We start from the raw sequence: 19,561 nt of genomic DNA, 5'->3' as shown, positions 1-19,561 counted from the left end.
ATTATTTAACGAACCAGACAAACCTTCCGGTTTATACGCTATGATTGTCATAGGGTTTCTTGGTTAACTTAATTCACAAAGTTATTGTTACTATTGTATTATGTTGGATAAGTATTACATCCAAAACAAAAATATATTGCTTTCGTATATCGTGCATGTATCTCTGCGACTAATTTTAAAGTGTGATATAGTTGTATGTATTTTAGAAGATGCTTAAACCTTTGCACCTTGGTTCACAAGATATACTAGCCACCATCTCTTCACCACGGTAACATCAAGAGCTGATCGAGCCTTGTGCTTGCCTGAGAAAGTCTATAAAGTTGTAATAAAAATATTGATATTCCTTAACAATACTTATTTTCTTTTTGGTTGTCGTAGTAAATTTCCCTTAACACCGAGACGGAATAAGACGATGGGAATCCGCCCTAAACCTTTTTAGAACATGACATTTATATCTTGTCTATTTCGAATATTTGACATTCAATTTCCCCGAATAAAATATATGTCAAATGCAGGAAACGAGAAAACCGGGAACTCTAATGATAAAATTATTTCATAGAATTTCTCGTCGCCAAATATATCTATTAATATTAAAGGTAGAATATCTAGTAACATACGAATACTATGTTATTTTTCTATTGAAAGTTGGCGAAATTTATTTATATAAACTCTTAAAGTACAATGTTCTCTCTTAAACAGCAAGCGTCTTTTTTGATAAATTCAAACTGATCTATTTCTTATGAAGAGTGTAAAATTTAAAAAGCGTAAAGCACTTCGGAACTGATGAACTCTTTATTAATGTACAAATTACAAATTGCCCTCAACAATGAAATGAAAACGTGACAAATATTGTATTTCAAAATTTAAAACTTCCATGATAAGATGACTATTTTGATTATGTCGATTTGAACTTTTAATAAAACAGTTAATTACAATCTCATATTCAAGTTATAGCTCTGAAAATATTGGAAATCGTGATAAAATGTTTAACGCGGAGATCTTCCCGCCCTCGGAATTTACGTATTAATTAGTTCTCCCTTGAGGAATGGGAAAATTAAGCATTTCAGACGATCACTCATCTCTTTCAATTTTAAACTGGTATGTGCCATAAATTTTTTTATTACAAAATATGTGTACTTTTTATTCAATCTTCCAGTTGCGCATGAACTTCTCTTTGTCTGATCAATTTCTTTCAGTAGATGATATCATTGTCACCACTATAAAACTATTATTATGGTGATGATAATAACCTAGAAATCGTCCACATATTAAGCGTTATTTGTGAAAGTCAATATATTAAGACAAGTTATAATGTCTGTTCTAAGCCTTTGATTTGAACTGGCAGTAAATGTTAATTAATAAAGTAAGTAAAAATTATAAAGTATTATTTTGTAACTGTTCAGTTACCTCATGGATAAATGATATTATAATTGTGATAAAAAAAACGATTGGTTAAATTTATATGATATATGTATATAGTTACAGAGCCTAATGGGCCAAAGAAACAAATGCTATATTTTGATTTATGTTGACTTTCATTTGTTATTACCATAAGACCATTAATACACATTTATCAGCTGTTAATATCCTAAGACCTTCCCTAACTAAGGGAATCAGAATAATCCCGCAAATGTAGAATTTCCGTGTAACTTACTGAGCATTAAATGCGTTTAATATCTAATTATTTCTGTGACAATTCCAGCTACTCGATAATAGGACGTATTGTGATGTATTAAGGGCGAGTGTTCTTCCAAAGTAAGGTATTAATGTGTAAATTCGATTCGCATGTGTCGCTGGATTAGATCACATGTGTTACATTTATACAGTGCTTGGGGAATATTGTTTAAAGTTGTTTATAAATCAGCAAATGTTATTTGTTTAAGACTGAAATCAATTAAAATACGTTATAGAAATGAAAATACATTCGCTCTACAATGGCTATATCTAAACTTTTCATTACTGGCTTTTATTTTGCTTCTAGCTTTTAGCTTTGGATCATTGAGGAGTTGCCATGCCAACCATACATTTTTAATTTTAAACACTTATGGTGGTTGCGGATGAGAAGTCATTGTGTATATATAACAAAACCCTTAACTTAAAGAGCGTACCACTTTTTGAAAGACCGGCAACGCACTTGCGAGCCTTCTGGCAATGTGAGTGTCCATGGGCGGCGGTATCACTTAACAGCAGGTTAGCCGCCTGCCCGTTTGCATCTTATTACATTAAAAAAAACTTGCCTAATCTTACCTACCACTTATGCAAAATGATTTTAAACCAATGGCTCGGAACAGAAACGTTGCTTAATCCTCTATTATATTTTTTTCCATCCATCAGTTTCATGCACATATTCACTTTTGTCTTTGAGTTTTGGTTTGTGGTTTGTTTGTCGTCACACATAATTACACAGTCATCATTTATTATTTTTTACTACCTACCAAAACCAATAATATTATTTATTTTGTATTGAAGAAAACGCACAAATTACATAAAGGTACAATTGTGATTGTTTTGCGATACCAATATTGTCTTTATATTAGTTCACAAGAGTTGCTTGCTTCTTAGCTATGAGATTAAGGTATATACATATATATTTGTAATGATTTTTATGTAGGATAATCGATGTGAGTATTATTTTGTCGTTCTATAGTATTAGTTGTCTGTTAAGATAGAATAATTGTGGAATAAATATATAAAAAATTCTATATAACTAAGTAATGAGCAGTGTTTGACTTTAGCGTGCGACTCCCATCCCTGAGGTCGTAGGTTCGATCCCCGGCTGTGCACCAATGGATTTTCTTTCTATGTGCGTATTTAAAATTAGCTCGATCCCTGAAGGAAAACGTGAGGAAACCGGCTTGCCTTAGGTCCAAAAAATCGACGTGCGTCAGGTGCCGAAGGCCCGTACTTGCCTATTAACAAAAGATTATGAAACAGATACAGAAATCTGAGCGACAGACCTAAAAAGGTTGTAGCGTATTGATTTATTTTTGTTTTAAGTAAGTAATACTAAGTGAATTATATAATTATATTCAAATCAAAACTGTAACTACATGAACTACGCTATTAATTAAAACATGGTAATTAAAGAAGAGCGATGCTATCCTGTCACAGGTCTTTGACTTCTCAGGGACTAAGGGCCTTCATCAGCCTTAATCTGAACCTTACTAAATATAATAGCTATACAAATATATAAAACCCGTGGTTCAAAGTTCATCAACTTTAACTATACAACATTCGATATTTAAATTCACAAACTTAGTAAAGCTCTTTCCGGTATTTAATAAAACATTAAAACTTAAAAAGAAAATTCAGCCTTAATAGTATTTAAGGAAGCAATCGGAGTAAACCGAAATGTAAGATGCATTTTTACATCTTCACTTATTCAACTTTCAGCACTCGTTTTGTTTTGAAATCACTTTTTCCAATTAAATTATGTATAAACTTTGAGTTTACTTACGCGATATATCATGTATATTTTTTTAACATTAACCTACAAATTAAATTGTACTTAAATGAGACTTATTTTTAGTTAAAATTTCTCCTATGTAATCTGTAAAAAATAAATTCTTTAACAAATGGATATTTGTTATATACGAGTCTGTTAAAAAATATTTTTGAATTACCATAGAAGTCCAGTAAACCAAATAGTCATCTATCAATCTTTCTACAAATATTTTATAGAAAACAGAAACGAGCAACTCAACTACTGTTAGTGATACCACCGCAATCGGTGTCTCCTACAAACACCAAATGATAAGACACAGCCCTGTTGCTGATACATAAAACACGAGTTCTACGATTTTAATGCCAAAACCCAAAAATACATTGACATCCCCTCAAAAGCCATTAGCAACATCTTTAAACGCGCTCGTTGTAGACTCCGGATGTTTTTGCTTTCCAATTTAAAAATTTCGCTAATTAGAGTTTGTTTGGAAAATAGTTTTTTTTTTGTAACAAGAATGACCGAAACAAGATTTTAATAATGCCTTCTGTTTTTATTGTAGCTTTTTGAGAATGACTTCATTCGTTCCTCCTCGTCCAAAAATTTATGTTTTCTAAAATGTTTTTAAAAGCTTGATATACACAGGGTATATTGATTACATATATTTGTTGAAATGAACTTCCAAGCTCGTGTGATAATTCGTATGTATTTTCGCAAATTTCTTGGGAAACGTACTATCTTATCGAATTGGTTTAAATCGGTTGTTTCAAATACAAACAGTCAAACCATGGGTACGTACGCCTTTGATTGAGATCGTTACGTGCAAATGTTAATTGCAATCGATTTATAGCTGTGATTCAAACGAGTTGGAGTCCACTTGGCCCACGCTACAAAGTATTTGTACTAGGAACTATAAAATACATTATCTACGCAATATAATTAATACAAATTTTAAACAAACTAAAAATACTATCTATTCTAAAATATTCTACTTCTAGTAAAATATAAAAAATATAAACTCATTGTACAAAAACTAACATTTCTAACTGAAAAGCTTTATAAAATGGCGACACTTCCGACCGGCGACCGGATATTGGAGGGGCCTCGAATGTTCTATTTTTATCTACATTCATTATCTTTTTCAAGTTTTGCCCCATTGCGTTCATTTTACACAACTTTACCTTCTATATTTGAATATTCGAATTTCGAACGTGACGTCTGTTTCTTAATCGGGTGTCGAATTTCAACCAAACGTCTTTGTCTTCATTTTCAAATATAATTCATGGAGGATCTTGACCTTCATATGTAGAATATGAAAATAAAATATTACTTAAGTATTAAACACGTACACATACATAAATTATCTTACTAGTAGTAAGTAAAGATAAAATTGAGAGTTTTTCTTGATTATATTTGAACCTTTTCAGAGCCCTTACATTATATATTTTAATTTAACTATACAGACCGCTTTTAACCAGCTAAAGCGTGCCGCTTGCGAGTAAAAAGACACCGACAAAGACTATATGTCATGGGTTCGAACTTCGGCGGGTCACCACTTGTGAAAGAAAATATCATAATTGAAATTGAAAAATATCTTGAACGAATTGGAGAAATTGTTGAATTTGATTCAAATGATCAGAAATAACTTTTACATGATTTTCTGAGAAACGTTTTGACAAACATAAAACATTTTGTAAAGACGAGATTGATATTGTGAAAATTTGATTGCCTTCTATTAACATAACTTTTACACATTTAAAGAAAACACTTTGCTAACTATATGTATTGACTATATGTATTATTATAAACTTAACACCTTTTGTCTTCAGTCACCGTGACCACGCACGCTGTAAAGCACGCGAAACATCGGAAAAATTTAAAATTATGTAAAATAATTACAAGTTTATAATAATACATAGCTTCAATCCGTTGAAATGTTTTCTTATATTGTGAAATGTATCAAAACGTTCTGCTAGAAATTTAAATGCGCAGAAGTCATACCATTTATTTTCTATTACCTAACAAGTGCTTATTGTTTCAGGTAAGCCAATCAAACACGGCAAAGGTGCAGACACATAAATCAACAATTTTCGGGTTCCCCTGATTGCAGTGCAGTATAAGTAACTTAATTACGAAGGGAGGCTCTCGATAGTGACAAGTGCTCCTCCGGGAGCGGAATAAACCTAAGCATTTCCTCTATATTTTTCCTTCTAACATTTTCTTTGGACAAATAAAACTAGTTAAGCTTTTTAATAAATAGCCATAATTCGATAGCGATAGGTAGATCGCTTAATAGCCCAAAAGCCCTCTGCCAGACTTTTTTTATTTTATAAAAGTTTCTCTGTGTCCCCAATACCGGTAAGAACGGTTATGGAATTTGTATTGTGATTACTTTGGCAAGAAATAAAGGTAGTAAAGGTGTGTAAAATACCTACCTAGTACCTTGAATTCTTTAAAGTATAAAGTTCCTTTTTTTTATTTTCTTCAGGTAGAAATTAAGTTATATATTGCCCTTTTTACATGTGCTTGTTTATATAAGTAATTAACCACTATTTAAGTATATAAGTTCAGTTAAGAAACTTTGTGCTAATAACTCCCGTATATGCGACGATGCCGCGATTGCCTTACAATGAATCAAGACCTAAAAATGGGCCACCGAAACAGGTACAGAAAAGTTTTTTTCTGACGCTTTAAAGAATTTTTAGACAACACATTTGCGACCGATTTTTTTCTCAAAAATCGAACAAAATTATGTAAGATGCCTTGCCTAATGTTGTCCTATGCCACGTGTGTTAAATGTACTTTCTGTACTTCTCTTCCAAATGTGATTATAAAAATCACCCCATGTATAAGGTTTGATAATCAAATATAGGGCGTTCATTAAGAACACATGTCACCCGTGATTCGTGTTACTGTATTTAACTGCGGACAGATGCTGGTTTTTTCCTTGATTACCCGATTTCTTTTAGTTTTTAGTTGAAGTTGAAATGGTAAACAATTTGTTTTGAAAATATCTCTGTAATAAGTTTATTGCACAATATCAAAGTAATTGGGCTAATACACTTTATTACAAAAGAAATTTCGTTTTGTTAAAACTATCAATATACAATATTAGGATATATAAAGATATCAAATGTAAATGTAAGACGTAGCAAGGTTTTCAAAGGCCGGTCACTCACCCACTAAAATCGGTGTCGGCTGCAATGACTGCCCTTTTTGAACGTCCCGGCTCGTTCCCCAATGAAATCAAATTCATCAACATTAATCCAGGCGATTAATCTTAAAAGAAAATACAAATATATTATATGTCAAGAATCTTCAAAACATCCATTTCATGATACAGACTGTTAAATAAAATTAAATATTTTTACAAATGTAACAAAATCCATTCATCAATATCAGCAGAGCGTTATGAAAATGAAATTACATGATTTAAAAAATATATCTCAGTTAAATTGTCAATTGAGTTATTAATAAATATTGATACATATTTACAACGCTATAACAAATTCATTGAGTGTGAATATTCTTAATTTGAATTCATATTTTATTCTCTATGGATATAGTAACCATAACCCACACATCCCTTTGTGTCAAATTATGTTAACTATGATCGCACAGATCAGTTACATAAACTGTTACGTACAGATAAAAAACATAGAAACGGATGTTTTTATTTTTAAATAAGTAATAAATCTTTGTTCTATTTTTAAAATACCAGTCGTATTTTTTGTCCGATAATCATGTTGAAAATATGTATTAGTGTTTCCTATCGGAAACTTAAAGTGTTTAAAAATTTAAATTTATTTTTGCTACATTTGCATTTGCATTTTTTACATTTGCTAGTTTTTAAATGCAATGAATCATACCGTATCGAAAACTATTCATTAGTATGCAATGTACAATTGAACATCTCACCCCCGTATAATTAGTGTTATATTCAGTTTAATGGACTTACACCCTACCATTTGAAATCGTGATCGCATTAATGAAACGATTTTGAACTAATACTGTGATAGTGATTCAGATAAAGAGCACCTTTAGGGGTTTTCGAAGCGTCTCTCTCTTTCTGTCTAATTGAGATTATGCTATGCTAAAAAGAATCACATACAGATAAACTCTGGTTACATTAACTAAGAGCTGATTCTAAACCTAGAGCAACGAAAGATCTTTTTCTCTGTATATAAGTACTTGAATGGTATGAAAATATTTATTAAATATATTCAGTAACCATTTATTTCATACCAAGGTTTTAAAAATTGAAACATGTTGTAACGAGTTGTTTCATTGCTTGTGAGCGGGTCCAGGCAACAGACAGATATAACATGTATTACCAACAAACACACACACACACAAAATAGTAATAATATCAACCAAAAAAGAAAAATAATAAAAATTATGACCAGAAAAAAAAGAAATAGGTACATTTTAAGTTTGTAATGTGTGCGCACTGTGGTAGTAACTGTCCTGGCTCAGCATTGTGCTGTGGAGCATATGTATTCCACAGCGCATTTTGCCAGATATCACAAAACTTAGTTAACGCTCAAGCGCAAAAAAGAAAAATAATCTAATAATAATAAACACACTTTAAAAAAATTGTGAGGAAACGCGGAGAAGTTTGCCTTAGACCCAAAATCTGAACATCTCCTAGTTTAAGGGAATAATACGAGAAAAGCAGTAACGTCACTACGTTGAATTGAGCGTAGGCATCGCTTTATTTTGAATTCATAAAAGCTGTAACAATTTTCGTATATAATTTTGAAGCATAGAGCCGGCTAGAATTTTCAATAACGAGCCGACAAGTAACTAAAGACATTTTCATATTCCTGCGACGTCCTCCCGAGCTCATTATTTACGTGAAAATATCATCAAGTCTCCTCGTCGTTTATTAATTTACAATTCATAAGTTATTCAACGCTATGTATTATAAAGTTGTCCCGTATATACAGGTGCCGCAGATACTCCGCCGCAGAACTTTAGGGCCTTTAAAAACCTTGGCGAATTTATAAAATCATTATCTCACTATATATAAAATATTTTGTAGGCGTTTGTAAGTTTACCACATCATGTATGATATATCTACAGTATATGTGACAAGCTATCTTTTTAAAATACATGAAAATTAAGTAAAGGTATAAAGTCAGTAGAGTTGAAACTATTTAGAAAACATTTACCAGTATGGGGGGTGTAGGGTTGGTGGAAATGAAACCCCATATACTTAAACACACATGTATATTTTCTCTAAATAAATATATACAATGTATCGTTTAAACAGTCTACCGGTAGCTTGTGTCGCGATACGTGGCGTAGGTACGATCGTACGACCTGCCGGCGACGAAGCTCGGTAAAAACTAGCGTCTCCCGCGCAGTGTTGCCAGTCCCCACATCAGCCCCCCCGGAGACCTATAGGTCGTACAAGTGGCGCGGAAATCGAACTCTTCTGCCTGAACGAGTTACATAATCAGGCTTCTTCGCAGGGGGCATACTGGGAACTGCAATGGTGTTATTGATAGGCTCCTCCTCAGTCAATATGTGTGCCGGTTTCACTCGATCTATAGACACCGTTGTTGTCTTGCCGTCCATTTCTATTCTCATGGTCTTGTCTGTCCGGTCAAGGACTTTGTACGGACCAGAGTATGGTGGTTTTAAAGATTTACGTACGGCATCCTGCCTTAAGAATACCGACGTTGCCTGTTTTAGATCCTTATGCACGAATGTTTTGGCCTTACCATGTCGCATAACAGGCGTTGGCTTTAACTGGCTGATATGCTGCCGTAGACGCGACAAGAAATCACTGTGGTCGGTGATTTCAGTACCCGACGATATGAATAAGTCTCCAGGTAATCTAAGACCTTCACCGTATAACAGCTCAGCAGAGCTGGACGATATATCCTCCTTCCATGCGCTACGTATGCCTAAAAGAACTAAAGGAAGCACCTCATGCCAATTCTCGTTATCATGACACATTATAGCCGCTTTTAATTGTCGATGGAATCTCTCCACCAGGCCGTTAGCTGCAGGATGATATGCAGTAGTTGAGATATGCTCGGAACCAGTAAGCCTTGCAAGTTCTTTAAAGAGATGCGATTCGAACTGCCTTCCTCTATCAGTTGTAATTTTAAGCGGACAACCAAATCGTGCGATCCACTCGTTAACAAAACCATAAGCCACACTTTCAGCCGTTATATCTGTTAACGGAATAACTTCAGGCCATCTCGTGAATCGGTCGACAGCAGTTAAGCAATAACGGTAGCCGTGTGAAATAGTCAGCGGTCCAATAAGATCTACATGAACATGGGCGAAACGTGAAGATGGTTGTGAAAAAACGTGTATAGGGGCTCGAGTATGTCTTCCAACTTTTGAGCGTTGGCACGCTATACAGGCTTTCGTCCATGCCCTACAATCTTTTTTTATATTCGGCCAAACATACCTCTCTGTCATAAGTCGAATCGTAGGCTTAGCACCAGGATGACTCAACCCGTGGATGGAGTTGAACGCTTGTTTCCGAAAATCAGGTGTGAGGTACAGACGTGGCGAAGGGCTGGAGATGTCGCAGTACACTTTGCTGGAATTAGAGATGTAAATTTTCTTTAAATTTAACGAAGAATTACTGTTTAATATATCGTTCAATTCCGCGTCTCTATCTTGTGCTACAGCCAGCTGGTCTAAGTCTATGTCCGATATAGCTTCGATTCTTGACAGTGCGTCCGCTACGACATTATCATCACCGGAGATATATCTCACGTCAGTCGTAAATTGCGAGACAAAATCATAATACCGGAATTGCCGTGGCGAACATTTGTCCGATGCCTTGCGAAATCCTGCGACGATAGGTTTATGGTCGGTCCAAATCGTGAAAGGTCTTAACTCGACCATAAAACGGAAGTATTTCACTGCCTCGTAGATTGCAAGCAATTCTCTGTCAAATGGGCTATATTTCCGCTGAGCTGATGTTAACTTTTTCGAAAAGAATGCAAGCGGTTGACATACGTCATTAATCTTTTGTTGTAGTACTGCACCTATCGCTATATCCGATGCATCTGTTACTAACATTAACTTCGCCGTTGGATTTGGGTGAGCTAGGAGAGTTGCACCCACAAGGTTCTCTTTGCACAACTTGAAGGCCTCCTCGAGCTCATGCGTCCAACATATGGGCGTCGTTGCTTTATTGTCATTACCAGAAAGAAGATCATGGAGTGGTGCTTGCATCTGAGCAGCATTTGGTAAATAACGTCTGTAAAAGTTTATCATGCCAAGGAATCGTCTGAGTTCTCTTAAATTCTTCGGCTGCGTAAAGTTCTGGATTGCGATGACTTTCTCTGGAGTAGGACGTGTGCCTTCTGCAGTGATAAGATATCCAAGAAACTCGATCTCTGAAACACCGAATATGCTCTTAGAAGTGTTCAAAACAGCTCCGTGATCTCGTAGACGTCCAAGTACTTGACGTAGGTGTATCTCATGCTCATCATGGCTTCGTGAGGCAATGAGAACATCATCAATATAAGGAAAAGCAAAATCCAGATCTCTTAATATTTCGTCCATGAATCTTTGAAATGACTGGGCGGCATTCCGCAGACCAAATCCCATGTAAGGAAATTCGAATAAACCGAACGGTGTTGTAATCGCAGTCTTAGGTATGTCACTGGGATTGACAGGTATTAAATTGTATGCGCGCACCAAATCAATTTTGCTAAACACTATGCAATTATTTAAATTATGTGAAAAATCGGCGATGTGGCGAACCGGATATCGATCAGGTATTGTACGGCTGTTTATACCTCTATAATCACCGCATGGGCGGTCTGTGCCATCTTTCTTAGGCACCAACTGTAGCGGCGCTGCCCACGGGCTATCTGAACGGCGTGCAATACCTGTTCTTACCATGTCTTCGAACTCACGCTTCGCTCTGCGGAGTCGATCCGGTGCCAATCTGCGCGGTCGGCTAAACACAGGTGGACCAGGCGTAGTCCGTATGTAGTGTAGCGTCTTGTGTTTGATCTCACGTACCTCTGGCTCACCCGATGGTTTCGTAACCTCCGGAAACTCAGTGAGAAGAATGTGATACCGTGAGGTGCACAAATCCGAACCAGTGTCTATTAAAAAATCCAGTCTTGTGTTTTTATCTACAACAAAAATACGACGCACGTGGTTGTGGCAGCCATTGTTCGTCGCCATTAATGACTGCTGTTGTCGTTTCCCTTATATGAACATGGCGCACGACACTTTGTCGCGTTTTCTCTGAATGTGCGGTGATACCAACACACGCCACTCGTTGAAACATCTCGTGAACGTCCATGGCTGTGTGATCGGCGTCGCGACTCGTATGCACGCTGTCCCGATCGCGAGCGTGGACGCCGAGATGTAGATGTAGAAAGGGCTGCGACTTGCTTGGTTACCTCGGCAACGCAATTCCTTAGTTCTTTTATCTCGTTGTGCGGGGACGCCACGTGGTTAATTTGTGGTTGACACATGACGTCAGTAACTGCGTCCGCTAGCGACGCCAAGGAGTCTAGCGAGCTCTTTGGTTGTGACGCAATTATGACTTGAATATTTGTTGGTAATCGGCTCGACCATATGGACCTAATGAAGTCATCTGGAATTTCTGGACCTGCGAGATTTTGTAAGTGTCTTAAAAATTGGGATGGCTTCCGGTCTCCAATGTCTTCGTGTGTTAAAAGTTGTCGCACCCGTTGTTCTTGGGATGATGACAATCTCGATATTAATTCGGTCTTCAAAGATATATACTTGTCCGTAGTGGGCGGGTTTTTTATTATGTCTTTAATTTCCGAAACATACTTGTAATCCAAATTTGACACTACATAGTTATACTTGGTAGTGTCCGCCGTGATATTCGCCAACGTAAACTGGCTTTCGATCTGTGCGAACCATAGCACAGGTTCGTCGGGCCAAAATGGCGGCACTTTAACACTGACGCTATTGATCACGGGAGCGTCATGCGCGTCTTGATTGTCCATCACGTCGGGGTCACCAATATATGGGGGGTGTAGGGTTGGTGGAAATGAAACCCCATATACTTAAACACACATGTATATTTACTCTAAATAAATATATACAATGTATCGTTTAAACAGTCTACCGGTAGCTTGTGTCGCGATACGTGGCGTAGGTACGATCGTACGACCTGCCGGCGACGAAGCTCGGTAAAAACTAGCGTCTCCCGCGCAGTGTTGCCAGTCCCCACACCAGTTACAACAGAACAGAACGATTATTCATTACGACTATATTTTATTGACATATTTTAACTAGATACCAAATAATTATCTTTATCTTAATAGTTATGTAATAGACCAGAGGGCTCCTGGTGCCTACACATGCACTAATCCGTCCCTGTAAGGTCGCCAGCGATCGGCTATGCCGCTCATACATATTAATACAGCTGACTCGGTGATGCTGTGAATGACTCACGGTTCGCACCCTGCATGTTTACGCTCAATGGACCTAGTTGATTGTTCTAGTGTAAATTGTTTTTCATTTAATAGACTTCGAATATTTACGATGGAATTTTATAAATTTTAGAAGTAAGTTATTGACAAGTTTTTGAATTTAGTGTTTATTTAGGAATGCAGTTGTCCATTTCTTATAAGTTTGTATTTTTGCGTGAACACAACATATATTCATAGATATTTTCCTGAAGTTTGCATTTAACTATCTATAATATTTATTCATCAAAAGACAATTTTAATTTAGGTACATTACTGTTATGTACTGTAATTTAATGATGTGCGTTGTGGTAACTGATATACGTTTTCCTAACGAAAAATAAAATGTAAGTCCTTAAGGATACTAAAAACTATAACAGAACTATCTTAAAATATAATTTAAAATAGGAAGATTTAAGAAATAAGTTTGGTGTAAAAATTCAACCTCAACTAAACGAGTAAAAAATGAGAATTAATTTCCGGGTGCTACATTGCTTGTCTAAATATAAATAAGAAAAGCTCGAGGCTTATGTCTGTCGTCGCTCTGTCGCTTCATAATATCTCTGTATTGTTGACACCGCTACATTCGTCCGCCATTTTTGGCCGCCATTTTGGAAAACGAAGCTCCTGTCATGGCGGTGAAAATAATTAGATTTCGGCCGCGCTTTTCGCTTCATTTCTGTATGTTTACGAAATTATTTCTTTTGTACGTGTAAGTTTTAGTTTATTAAGCGTATTTCATTTCCTCACTTAGCATTTTCAGACGAAAGAAACGTTTAGTTTAGCATTTCAGTTCAGAATACTAAGTTTGAAGCAAAACTCGTTTTGAGTTCAAGTTGGGTACAAGTTTAAGTTGTTTTATGTTTAAATATGTTTACATTCTTTCTTAGTAACACAGAATGTCTATTTCTTATATTTCAATGTTTATATTTACGCGCTCTAATGTATCCAAGAACCATTTATAATCTTTGTTATAATTATTTTGCCCTTGTACTTTAGTTGCTGTGTTTATAACTTCACGTATTGGTACAGATATTAGTATATTTTGCTTGTGTCCTAACTTGTATTTCTTATCCTGTATCAGTGCTTACTTAACCTGGGCCCTTGGTAAGAAAGACGAGCTTGTCTCCTTATTTTTCAAGCGGAAGATTCTTAGAATAATCTTTGGCCCTTGCGACAACGGTGTTTCGCATATTTGCTACGAATACAACGAATATTATAACATCCTTGACGAGGCCAACATCGTCCAATTCATAACGTACAACAGGCTCAAGTGGCTGATACATGTGCACCGAATGGCGGACCCAGTTCCTTACTGAACTCACAACCTGGTGGCAAGAGAACACGCGGTACACCGAGGCTGCGTTGGTGTGATGAATTTGCCATTGTTATCCAATTAAAAAAACAAAATTCAAATAGGTAACACAATGTACACTTCTGAATGTCAAAAACAGACATGTATATGAAATGCTTCTAATTTTACATTTATTGCCAGTTCCGCAGAACGGAAGAGAAGAACTGGCAATAAACCCTCCGCCACTATTTTTAATTGCCAAGTTTTTTCTTTTTACACAACGTTAGTATAGAGCTGCAACTATTACACCATGTTTCACGTGACTTCTTAAGTGATTAATAATAATAAAATAAATTAAAAACAAAGATTTGTCCTCTATGAGCAGGAGACATAGTGAAATAGGAGCACGCACTTACATTCTCGTGGGAACAACACGCAAATATATAGGCGAAATTACTGATTTCAACCGCATACGAATTCAAGTATGACCAGTCACCACAAGTAGCACCCGTTCATTAGTATGACGCAGCCATCGGCCCCCTCGTCATATTTTGGACGCAAGAGGCAATAAATAAATTGCAATGGCGAAATATACTTGAGAAGACTAAGGTGATGATGCTGATTTCTTATCTTGTATTTGTGATGTGTCTTATTAAACATCCGATTATAAAATGAAGTAGATTGCTAAAATTTTGCTCTTAATAAATCAAACAATAAAGTGCCGCTTATATGAAATGTTTACATAAACTTAATTCAATTAAGCTTGAATGATAAATATTCAGGCCCCTTTGAAATCGCAAATTGATAATAATTATATTACAACCCCGACCGCATCCCCTTTACAAATCAACTGGTAAATTTTTCTACTAAAAATAATACTTGTTTTCAATTTAAAAAAAGAATTTAACGTTCCTATTTTAAATTAAATTAGAATTTCGATGTGGTTCCCACTGTTTAGGACAGAAATTTAATATCACGGCGTTTTATGAAAGTTAAATAATTGATGTAAATGTTTAGGATTAATGTATATTTTATCAGAACACTTTACAATTTATATTATTTTGGAGTCCTTTTGACAAATGTGTTTGAAAGCATTATATTTTAATTTTCATGTAAACACATCGTATCGAACCCGCCGCAAAGGGGATTTACTAATCTTTTTATTTAGATCGAATGAGACGTCATTTAAAAAAACATGACAGCATAGAAGTACAAAAGCAACCAATAATCTGAAGACAAATTAAGTAAACTTTGTGTTTTATTTGAATACCAATTGTTATTTCGTAATTATAACCAACCAGGTCTAATTTGCTGTGGATTTTAGCAGCCTTTGAGATTCAGTGTGAGACTCGACCCCTAAGGTCGTTCGTTGGAATCACTGCTGCACCAAGACTTTCTGTCTATGTTCGCATTTATTACTCGCTCGTAAGTTAATGAAAAATCACGTGAGAAAACCGGCATGCCTTAGACCCAAAAAGTTCGTGTGTGTCAGTCACAGGACCTGGACCTTGATCACGATAAAGAGTACATAAAATAGGATGTATGTATTTATAATAAAAGCCATTTTTTATGTTAATTAAATACACGTTGCACTTAGTGATCTCAAAGACCCTTTTATAAATATATTTGAAATTCAGAAATACACAAAAATGTAATGAGTAAAGTTTTCCAATTATGGTAGTTGTATGAAGAGGAAAAATAGAGGGACCGGAAGTTGTCTCTAACTTTACGCCTATTGCCGTTTTTATCTGACCTACTTCCGTTTTATATATTACTTATTATATAATTCGCTAGTCAGTGAGTTTAATTCTACTCTGGTACAACGACGCTTCAAACATACCATCATACTTTAGGTTTAGTAATTCATTCCGAATATCTTTTTCCGTATATATTGCTTACGATGTTGCCAGTACACTTAACAGTTATTTTATTCGTTATTACTCCAAATAACATTTATTATTGTTGTTTAATTATCTATTGAAATGGTGGAATTTTGAAGAAGGCAAAAAGTACACAGATATCAAATAATAATGAAATAGAAATATAATTGTGATTAAGTGTAACAGTATTCGAAATAAAAGACTATATAGTATTATTATCTATTGAAAAATGAAAATTGAAGCTTGTTGCTTAAGAATTGGGTTACTGATTATCAACATATGTCACTTACAAATAGTTTAAGTGTGCAAATATTGTCGTATTGTTTATTCGGTTTCAATGAAAAAATACAATATCAACATTGGGGCTACAATATTTTAAGGCTGTTGTCAGACTTCTTAATATGTTTCATGATCATTTGTTTTCTTAATATACAAGTAGGATTCAAGTAGGCCTTCTGTGCCTGACACAAAGCTGTCGACTTTTTGACATAAGTAAAAGTATTCCCGTTTAAGCACATTGCGATCATAGTAAGTGAATTGCTTGCACCGAAAGTACGACCTCAAGTATGAGATCCGCACACTGCAAAGCCAACACTGTTTTATTCGGTGCTTTAGTGTAATAATAAAAATGCATTGTGTCATGTATATGCGAATTTAATGCTAGTTAGAGTACGACTCATTCGTTAACAGGGAGTCAACGACAAACGGTTGCGATGGCAACTCATCCGTCAAAGAGTCGTTAAAAAATTGAAAAGCTTTAACGCGATATTATTCTTCATTAATTAAGTTTATTTTTGATGTTTTATTTCAAGTATATTTTAATGGTATTTGATATTTTAACTTCTAAATTTTATATGAAATGGCATACATTCAGAAATAAGGCTTGAATAGTAAGCTTAAATGCTTTTATCGCAGCCTTTGAGTAATTTAGAGGATGGTTAAAGTTAGAATGGTTTATTTATCATGTGAAAAGATAGCAGTTTAATGTAGATTTGAAATTTAAATGTTACATTTACCTTTTAAATATGTGGTTTCTATTAGAAATTTATTTCTGCATTTTTATATCACATAACTTTTTTTTGTAGTATATTCAGTTCAGATACACAAGTCACAAATGCTTATAAAATATTCTATATTGCAAGTATATATATATAATTGTGATAATAATTAATAATAACGATTACGGATCAGTCTTGTTATTCACCATTATTTTGACAACTGCAAAATCTTGGTCATATCGTTCATTTGTAAATGTTAAATAATATATTTCGTACAGTAATATACTTTATAATTGCTTGCAGTGCACGTCATTAAAAAAAAATCAATCAATGGCGCTAGAACCTTCTCAGGTCTGGGCTTCAGATTTTAGTATCTTTTTCATGATCATTTGTTAATCTAATAGTAGGTGATCAGCTGAGATTCTGTGCCTGACGCACACTGTCGGCTTTTTAGGTCTAAGACAAGCACATCATTATAACGTATGTTTAAAATATACACTATAATCACGATTTAATAACGTAATTAACGAGTACAGCCTTTCGTTTCAAACGATGGCTCTTAACCTGACATAAATTCAAATAAAAACAGTTAATTTAATTGACACCCAGTAACAAGATTGCTTCAAAACCTGTCCAATACGCGCCGATAATCAAAGATGTACCGCGACCATTTTGTCTTGACCTCCCTCAGTTCCCTCCAGGAACGATATCGGAAGTAAGCGGGGATGATGAATGTAAATCCAGAGATCTTGTCTATTGGACAGCTATATTTCCGTTTGCTTGTGAAAGATGGATGGTTGGGTGTTTGGTATAAGCTATTGCGGAAATTTATTTAATAATGGATTTGATTTTTAATAGTTTGTTACTATTCTATAAAAGCTTCTTCAAAAATGCTTGTATGCATGAGTAGGAAATATTGAGACCTTGGATTGACATTGGAAAACAAATTCAATGAAGAAAACACAGTAAATAAATCTATAGAAAGATACATATTTTTTGCATAAAATTTAATCCATGTATATACAGTAGTAAAGTTAATTTGATTAAAAACGAGCTCAGTCTTTAAATTTATTTAAGAATCTTCTTTTTCTGCCTCGCAATACTTTTATATATTAATTACACTCTTTGACCATAAGATTGACTTTTCTTTCTTATTAAGATTATATTTTTTTAGATTTTAGTTTAGTTTAAGTATACTTTTCTCATGCTACATGTTTTTTATTAATTATTTACCTATGTACTTCTAGAATTTACCCTCAGTAGGTATTTTACAATTATTATTTATATAAAAATGTATATATGTTTAAGGCAACGAAGTGTAAACAAATAGATGATATAGTATTAGAATCATATACCGTTGTAGCTTATAACTCAGAGAGCGCGGCTAGACGACTGTATCAGTGATAGAATGTGAAACGAAACCAATCGTAGTTGGAACCAACTGCTAATTAGTTGAGTCAAGATGATGTTCTCTGATAATTGATATAGCTACTTGTCACGAAACAAGTATATGCTATAATTGACAGCCTCTTATGTAAATTAATCTTAGCACTTTGCTAATAACGTAAATAGATCGCAATATCACTTTTTTGGATGAATATTTGGCTAAATGTAAACAACAGCATATGTCATAAAATACACAAAGACACCGAATTGGATCTAATAATTTTAGAGCCTTTGCATTTGATATGCCAGGCTTCAGGGTGCACACTAAAGTTGCGAGGTTCGTTTTTTGAAACTATGTTGGTCTGAAAAAGTATTGGCTGCATCATGAGCTCCCGAAATTGGCACTTGTTACATTTATATTTTATGATTGACGCAAAGCAATTTTTAAGAGATAACCACTCGGACATCACATATTACTGCAACAGCGTATATATGCATTGTCCAATAGGAAAATTACAACAAATTTGTTTCAGCCAACACTTTCGACTAGAAGCCTATAGGGATCAGTACGCCATATTAAGCAATTATGACAAGTGACTATTGACCTGTTTCCTATGCCTGGATTGCGGGAGTAATTAGATACTTTGAGTAAAAATAGCTTTATACTTTGCAGGGGACGCCGCAAAAGTAGGCCATGAGTTTAAAATTTGTGTCAACTAATCTCTGGTCCTTTTGGGAGCGTTTTTACGCGAAATGATATTTTTAGTTGGCTAATGATAATTTTAAATTACCCGTATTTTTTATTAAAAATTAAAAACCTTTTTGGCAAATTGGAGTGGCATACAGTGATTGTAATATAATATATTATATAATTTTCAAAGTCAATGTCAAATTAGTCACACAATTTCCTTAATGTGTTAATACACCCACTTAAGACAATACAACGACCGATATTTAAGCATTGACTTGTTTAAGCTACTGCAGAATATGCTTAAAAGAAGTATTGAGAATATCCATACACTCACGTCACCTACACTTTTACAGCACACAACACAGCCAAATTAAGTATTACTTAGTTGAATTATTATTATTATTATTTTCTTTATGATAATATAGTCGAA

At 34.7% G+C, this 19,561-nt stretch overlaps 1 protein-coding gene across 3 annotated transcripts in view; it reads left to right on the top strand.

Moving 5' to 3' along the window:
• Positions 1-19,561, top strand: part of LOC123710567 (latrophilin Cirl) — a 264,592-nt gene that overhangs the window by 193,090 nt on the left and 51,941 nt on the right. The window lies entirely within an intron of this gene.

Source organism: Pieris brassicae, chromosome 6 (assembly GCF_905147105.1).
Source record: "Pieris brassicae chromosome 6, ilPieBrab1.1, whole genome shotgun sequence".
Taxonomy (NCBI): domain Eukaryota; kingdom Metazoa; phylum Arthropoda; class Insecta; order Lepidoptera; family Pieridae; genus Pieris; species Pieris brassicae.
Note: the sequence above shows the minus strand (reverse complement) of the source record. Positions and strands in the feature narration are given on the sequence as shown.